Below are 8,414 nucleotides of genomic sequence, written 5' to 3'. Positions count from 1 at the left end.
AATGCTAAGGATGTGCAAAGATTAACAGGCAGGATCGCAGCCTTAAACAGATTCATATCCAAATCCTCATAAAAGTGCAAGGAATTCTATGACATCCTGAGGAAAAACAAGTAATTCGAATGGATTGAGAAGCATGAAAGTGCCCTTAAAGCTCTTAAGGATTACCTATCCTCAGCCCCCGCTTTGATGAAACCAGAAAAAGGGGACATATTATCCTTATGCCTAGCAGTATCCTTAAAAGCAGTAAGTGCGGTCCTTGTTAAGGATCACCAAGGTACACAACATCCCGTTTATTATGTAAGTAAGAGTTTGCTTGATGCTGAATCCAGGTATTCACATTTAGAAAAACTTATCATTGCTTTAATCATGGCATCCTCTAAATTAAGACATTATTTTGAAACTCATGCCATTATTGTTAAGACTAATTTTCTAATTAAGAACGTTCTCAGGAAACCTGAAATGTCAGGAAGGATGGCTAAGTGGGCAGTGAAGCTCAGTGCTTATGATATAAGATATGAGCCTAGAACATCCATTAAATCCCAAGCCTTAGCTGACTTTGTTGCAGATTTCAGTAGTGACTTGCAAAGGGAAGCTGAATTAGAAGTCCAACAGCTAGAGGAAACTGAGGATCCTTGGATACTCTACACTGATGGAGCCTCTAATATCAAAGGAACAGGGCTTGGAATACTACTAAAATCGCCACAGGGGGACATAATACCCCACTCTATAGCTTGTGTATTCCAAACTACTAACAATGAGGCTGAATATGAAGCCTTGATAGCTGGTTTGCAAATTGCCAAGCATATGAGGATCAGGTATCTTGAGGTACATGTAGATTCATTATTAACCACTAATCACTTTAATGGATCCTATGCTGTTAAAGGTGAAAAGCTAATCAAATACTTAGAGATAGTCAAAGAATTGGCACTCTCTTTTATATCCTTTAGTTTGACACAGGTACCAAGAGAAGAGAATGCAGAAGCTGATGCACTGGCTAATTTAGGATCATCCTTGAAGATCCCAGAAGATATTAAAATCCCTATTATCCACATCCTGAATCCTGCTATAGAGGATCATGTGGCTATGGAAATAGGAGAAGATTCGGCGATCATACCTAGTGATGCTCCGCAATCAGGATCCTGGATCCTTCCAATCATGAGATATATCCAACATGGAGAGATCCCTATAGGAGAAAACCCCAGAGGTTTCAAAATTAAGGTATCTCAATTTACAATATTGAATAACATGCTATACAAACGATCTCTTGCAGGACCATATCTAAGATGTATCGAGGATCCTGAAATCCAAGTCTTAAAGGATTTTCATGAAGGAGATTGTGGAAATCACACTGGGGCAGAGCATCATTCTCAAGGTTCCTGAGGACAGGGTACTATTGGCCTACTATGAAGAAGGATGCTGTGGATTTTACTAGAAGGTGTGATCCTTGTCAAAGACATAGTAATATCCTTCATCAACCAGCTGAACTTTTGCATCCTATATCCTCCTCTTGGCTATTCATGAGATGGGGAATGGATATAGTTGGTAAGCTTCCTAAGGCACCTGGTGGAAAAGTATTCATGCTCGCTATGACTGATTACTTCTCCAAGTGGATAGAGGCTGAAGCCTTTGCTCAAGTCAGAGAGAAAGAAGTGATATCCTTTATCAAAAGAAATATTATTACTAGATTTGGTATCCCTTCTGAAACTGTATGTGATAATGGATCCCAATTTATTGGGAATAGAACTACTAACTTTTGTGACAGCTGGGGGATTAAGATGATAACATCAACACCAGTCCACCCACAAGCTAATGGCCAGGCAGAATCATCCAACAAGATCATCATCAACAACTTGAAAAAGAAACTTGGATCCAAGAAAGGGAAATGGGCAGAAGCGCTTCCTTATGTATTATGGGCTGATAGGACAACTCCCAAGAATGCTAATGGTCAAACTCCATTCTCTTTGGTATTTGGAGCAGAATCGGTGATCCCTATAGAAATGGTGGTCCCTACTGCAAGAACAAGTATCCGTGATCCTGAAGGAAATGCTGAAAACTTGGTTCAAGACCTGGATACTATAGAAGAACTCAGGGATTTGGCAAGGATAAGGATGGCCAGTTATCAACAATGGATGGCCGGAGCTTACAACAAGAATGTCAGGATCAGGAAATTCCAAGTTTGTGATATGGTATTAAGGAAAGCATTTCAGAATACCACCAATCCTGCTGATGGAAAGTTGGCACCAAAGTGGGAAGGCCCTTATTTGATTGAAGCTGAAGCAGGAAAGGGGGTATATTGATTGCTAACAATGGAAGGTGATTTGTTACCAAGAGCTTGGAATGCTGTCCATCTGAAGAGATACTTCATGTAATAAGGATCCGTGATCCTTAGCCAATGATGATCCTTGAAGGATCCTTAGCCAACGAAGGATCCTCGTTATGGTAATGATCTAACCTCAAACTCTTTAACTTTTTATATATCAAATACTTAAGGATAAGGATCCTGTATCCTTTATCCTCCTTTCACTTGTTTCTAAGTTTTACAGAAGGTTTGAGTATCCTTGGCAGAGGATAAGTCTCCACAGAAGTATCCAGTTATTTGGGCTTGACTCCAGTTATTTGGGCTTGACCCCAGTTATTTGGGCTTGACCCCAGTTTTTTTGGGCTAGTCCCCAGTTTGGGCCTGTCCCCGGTATCGCCAATAGCGCACGATGATCCTGGTATAGTTCATGGCAATGGGACCAGTACTCGCTTTAGGGGCTGACAATTTCATTGTACTGTGTAACACTCTCATTTAAAATACACAATATTTTTACCGACTAAATAAGAAAGTTCATAATCATTAAAAGCACAAACATTAATATTAATCCTAGTTTAGCAAATAAGTGTTTTAAAACCACCACAACACTAAAAGGATACATAAGTATTCCTTCTATTACAAAATTATTACTAATGATCATCTAAGACAAAATTTTCGGAACTACTTCTTGAATGTGTTCGGTTCATAAGCCTTGCGTTGATCACCATCCGCTTGGTTGACTTACTTGAAAGCTGGAAAATTTAACAAAATAATAATGTAAGAATCCTTCAAATTTCACATAATTAAAAGTACGCTTAAAACGGATTCGAACTGTGAAATTATACAAAGCTTAACAATTTTGGCTGGGCTCCACCGTAAATTACCGTGGTCACCGTAATTTACGGTGGGCGCTGGACATTTATGGTTCTGCCGTAAATCAGTAAAGAACCACCGTAACGATTCACCCTCTACCGTAAATTACGGTGGCTACCGTAATTTACGGTAGCTTCTGCATATTTTCCTATTTTGCTGTTTTGACCCGTTTATTCCAATTTTTGCACTTTTTAAGTCATCAAAGCGCAGTACGGGACATTTCTTTGCAACAAGTATGACCCGTTTTGGATCCCTTGCTTCAACACACACGCTCCCATTACCGGTTTGCGTGTTAATAATATTCTTCCCATTACCCAACACACGGGTTTATGGTCTACGGATGAGGTACTTCCGTTACCCGGTTTGTACCCACCATTGTTAACTCGTTTTGGTTTGCCATTATGAAGTCCCTCATTTAAGCAACCAAACCAACACGACTCTATATTGTTCATAACTAGTAAACAATTAAAAATGAAAACTAAATCATCAATATTATAGTAGCGTTAACCACGTACCTCAAAGCTTTCCCTTTAAACGAGCGTCCGCACCGGCTTGACTTCCCGACGCCTCACTCGTGTTGCCTAAAACATACAAGCCAATTACCATTAGAACCATTCGGCTCATGACTAAGCTTGTTACTTTACCAACACCACATTTGTGTCGATCAATGTCTTTTAGGCATTTTATCAAGCATCTTATGTGCATGATTTCTTACAATTCATAACTAAGTTTAACATTTATCATTTAGCCATGATAAACATCAATTTAGGCAATTTCACATAATTTTCACATTAATAATTTCTGAACCTTGTTCATAGAACTTGAATTACTCTAGGATACATCATAATCCTAATGTCTCATACTTTTCTACAAAAACCCCCATATCACCTCTAATGGTGATTATGAACTTTACAAGAATTAGGCCAAATTTCAACAAGCACTCGACTAGGGTTCATCCCTATACACTATTTCAATCAAAACAACTATCATGCATGCTCAGATTTGAATCTCATAAATTTTTCTAAAATTTAAGGTAGAACCGAATCATGAAATTTTGCATACCTTACGATCCCTTAGTCACGGTGATCACAAATCTATGTTCAGATTTCAATTTGGACTTGATTCGAACCTTCAATTAATGAATTTTGTGAATGTTAGGGTTTGAGGGGAAATCCCCTTGTTGCCTGCGTTCTGGTCGATCAAACACACACTTAGGTGTGTGTTTGGTGTGTTATTTTACTAGTAATAATTGAAGTTCTAGATTTGACAAGTTTGGTCCCTCAATTATACATGAGCTATGGAAAAAGGGCATTTAATTATACTTTGTCATATTATGTTAAGATTCTTACTAACTAGGTTATCTTTCCTAGTCTTTTATCTTAACTTACTACTGATATTTAGTTTAAAATGTAACATTAATATTTTCGGGGTGTTACATACTGGCTGTATCCGGGATCCTACATATAATGGTAGACGTACCATACATCCGTTCCTAAGGTTTCTAACGTTTTCACGTTAGCTAAGGTTTTGGCATTTTCATGTCACTAAGTTTGGATAGTCGCCAGTGAGGGCCATACTCCAGTTTACACAAGATCCTTTGGGCTTGTCCCCAGTTATCCTTTTGGGTTGTCCCCAGTTATCCTTTGGGCTTGTCCCCAGTTATCCTTTGGGTTTGTCCCCAGTATATTGGGCTTGTCCCCAGAATTGTTGGGCTTGTCCCTAGTCACTAACTTGTCTTATATGTTGGCTTAGTCCTAAGTTATATTCTATTTCAGGTTTTTGAAGTTAAACAAGCAGGGATCCTTGATCCTTACCTTCCACTAAGGTTTGTCTTTCTTGATTATCCTGATCATGATTATTAAGGAGTTAGGATCCTAACTTGGATCCTCAGGTATGATCCTTAAACTACTTTGATTTTATCATTTATATAAGTGACCCTTACTCTTTGACAACAGACCCAATGATTCTTAAATGGCATAACCTTTCTAAAGTTTATCTTTTTCGACTATAGGATATTTGATCCTGCATCATATCCTAAAATTCTTAAACCTAATTTGTTTAACTTTTCTTATTCAAACAAAGTATATAATAACACTTGGAAACTAAAGGATTCATAAGGATAACAACTCAGGATAAGTCAAAAAGTTAAGGTTTTATTTATTCACAAAATGTTCAACCCTTTAAGGTTGTCAAAATTGCCAACCCACATTTCTACCAGCAAAACGTGGCCCGTCCACATGGGTTGGCAAAGGGTGTCCATTATTCATGTGGTCATAACAGTGCAGGAAATTAAAGGCGGCAGGATAACAAGTGGCTTCATCCCCCAAGCAGAGGATCCCTCCACCACCTATTATCCTACCTATTGTCTGAGGATCCATGATCCATAAACCTAATAACTATTGTTAAAAATACAACCCATCATTGTCTAAAAACATCACAACCAAAAAACCACTACCAAACTTAAAAAATGGGCTCCGGCTATGTCTAGAAGTGTCCATCATCGCCCATCCTTGCAGCTTACACCTTCGCCGCATCACCATCACCAGCTCCACTTGCCTCTCCACCGGCCTGATCCTTACCACTCTCGGTTGCCTCAATTGCTAGAACCTCATCAGCCTCCTCTTCATCCTCCAACTCAGCCAGCCTAGCCTTCCAGCCCTCCATGTCCCAGTTGCTCCTGTCAAAGTCAGGATCCTGAGCTTCTTGGGCCATCTGCAGCTTGGTTTTGTACATGGCAATGGCAGCAGAGACTTTAGCACCCTCCATGAGCTCGTGCTTCTCGTAGTCAGCGTTGATCTGAGCTTTAACCGTCTGAGTTTTGGCATCATTGAGGTCCTTTTCAAGAGAAGCAATCTTGTGGTCCTTGAGCACCGCTACTTGTTGAAGGTCCGAGTATTTCTCTTCCAGCTCTTCAACGTTCCCAACATAGACCCAGATTTCAGCAAATTTCTGCAAAAAAGAAGATACAATTCAGGATCCCTTACCCTCAGTATGGAAGGATCATATACCAGAATCACATTTAAGGATCAGCTATTCTTACATCAGCAATGTATTCCTCGAATTGATGCTGGATCAGAGGAATGCCTTCAAGGGTACCGGCAGCCTTTCTCTTCTTTCCAGTTCTTCCCTTTGAAGTGGTTGCTTTGGGGACTATGACGGAGGGGCTAGTAGCAGATTTTTTTTTCCAGACCGAACAGTGTCAAGATCAGTGACACTGAAGCGAGAAGCAGATTTTGATGACTTTCCAGCACCTACACACCCAAAACAGATAAGTATCCTTATCCTATTTCTATTTATTTAAACGTTTAATTATGTAACACTCTCATTAAAAATACACAATATTTTTACCGACTAAATAAGAAAGTTCATAATCATTAAAAGCACAAACATTAATATTAATCCTAGTTTAGCACATAAGTGTTTTAAAACCACCACAACACTAAAAGGATACATAAGTATTCCTTCTATTACAAAATTATTACTAATGATCATCTAAGACAAAATTTTCGGAACTACTTCTTGAATGTGTTCGGTTCATAAGCCTTGCGTTGATCACCATCCGCTTGGTTGACTTACTTGAAAGCTGGAAAATTTAACAAAATAATAATGTAAGAATCCTTCAAATTTCACATAATTAAAAGTACGCTTAAAACGGATTCGAACTGTGAAATTATACAAAGCTTAACAATTTTGGCTGGGCTCCACCGTAAATTACGGTGGTCAACGTAATTTACGGTGGGCGCTGGACATTTATGGTTCTGCCGTAAATCAGTAAAGAACCACCGTAACGATTCACCCTCTACCGTAAATTACGGTGGCTACCGTAATTTACGGTAGCTTCTGCATATTTTCCTGTTTTGCTGTTTTGACCCGTTTATTCCAATTTTTGCACTTTTTAAGTCATCAAAGCGCAGTACGGGACATTTCTTTGCAACAAGTATGACCCGTTTTGGATCCCTTGCTTCAACACACACGCTCCCATTACCGGTTTGCGTGTTAATAATATTCTTCCCATTACCCAACACACGGGTTTATGGTCTACGGATGAGGTACTTCCGTTACCCGGTTTGTACCCACCATTGTTAACTCGTTTTGGTTTGCCATTATGAAGTCCCTCATTTAAGCAACCAAACCAACACGACTCTATATTGTTCATAACTAGTAAACAATTAAAAATGAAAATTAAATCATCAATATTACAGTAGCGTTAACCACGTACCTCAAAGCTTTCCCTTTAAACGAGCGTCCGCACCGGCTTGACTTCCCGACGCCTCACTCGTGTTGCCTAAAACATACAAGCCAATTACCATTAGAACCATTCGGCTCATGACTAAGCTTGTTACTTTACCAACACCACATTTGTGTCGATCAATGTCTTTTAGGCATTTTATCAAGCATCTTATGTGCATGATTTCTTACAATTCATAACTAAGTTTAACATTTATCATTTAGCCATGATAAACATCAATTTAGGCAATTTCACATAATTTTCACATTAATAATTTCTGAACCTTGTTCATAGAACTTGAATTACTCTAGGATACATCATAATCCTAATGTCTCATACTTTTCTACAAAAACCCCCATATCACCTCTAATGGTGATTATGAACTTTACAAGAATTAGGCCAAATTTCAACAAGCACTCGACTAGGGTTCATCCCTATACACTATTTCAATCAAAACAACTATCATGCATGCTCAAATTTGAATCTCATAAATTTTTCTAAAATTTAAGGTAGAACCGAATCATGAAATTTTGCATACCTTACGATCCCTTAGTCACGGTGATCACAAATCTGTGTTCAGATTTCAATTTGGACTTGATTCGAACCTTCAATTAATGAATTTTGTGAATGTTAGGGTTTGAGGGGAAATCCCCTTGTTGCCTGCGTTCTGGTCGATCAAACACACACTTAGGTGTGTGTTTGGTGTGTTATTTTACTAGTAATAATTGAAGTTCCAGATTTGACAAGTTTGGTCCCTCAATTATACATGAGCTATGGAAAAAGGGCATTTAATTATACTTTGTCATATTATGTTAAGATTCTTACTAACTAGGTTATCTTTCCTAGTCTTTTATCTTAACTTACTACTGATATTTAGTTTAAAATGTAACATTAATATTTTCGGGGTGTTACAAGTCCACCCTCCTTAAAGAGGGTTTCGTCCCCGAAACCTGTTTATATATATAATAAAAATTTCATACACGTACCGAAAAGTGTAGGGTGTAGTCGTTTCATTTC

The 8,414-nt window shown here is 38.5% G+C and overlaps 2 long non-coding RNA genes across 2 annotated transcripts; both read right to left on the bottom strand.

Annotated features, from left to right (window-relative positions):
- Positions 1-2,892: 2,892 nt before the first annotated feature.
- Positions 2,893-4,348, bottom strand: LOC110905403. The gene is made up of 3 exons (XR_002573092.2): positions 4,232-4,348; positions 3,685-3,750; positions 2,893-3,048 (listed from the first exon to the last, which is right to left on the bottom strand). It is a non-coding gene; the product is annotated as an uncharacterized LOC110905403 (long non-coding RNA).
- A 2,173-nt stretch (positions 4,349-6,521) lies between these two features.
- On the bottom strand, positions 6,522-7,461 carry LOC110905404. Its single transcript, XR_002573093.2, has 2 exons — positions 7,389-7,461; positions 6,522-6,752 (listed from the first exon to the last, which is right to left on the bottom strand). It is a non-coding gene; the product is annotated as an uncharacterized LOC110905404 (long non-coding RNA).
- Positions 7,462-8,414: the final 953 nt, after the last annotated feature.

Source organism: Helianthus annuus, chromosome 17 (genome assembly GCF_002127325.2).
Source record: "Helianthus annuus cultivar XRQ/B chromosome 17, HanXRQr2.0-SUNRISE, whole genome shotgun sequence".
In the NCBI taxonomy this organism is placed as follows: domain Eukaryota; kingdom Viridiplantae; phylum Streptophyta; class Magnoliopsida; order Asterales; family Asteraceae; genus Helianthus; species Helianthus annuus.
The sequence above is the reverse complement of the archived record's forward strand: the minus strand, read 5'-3'. Positions and strand labels throughout refer to the sequence as shown.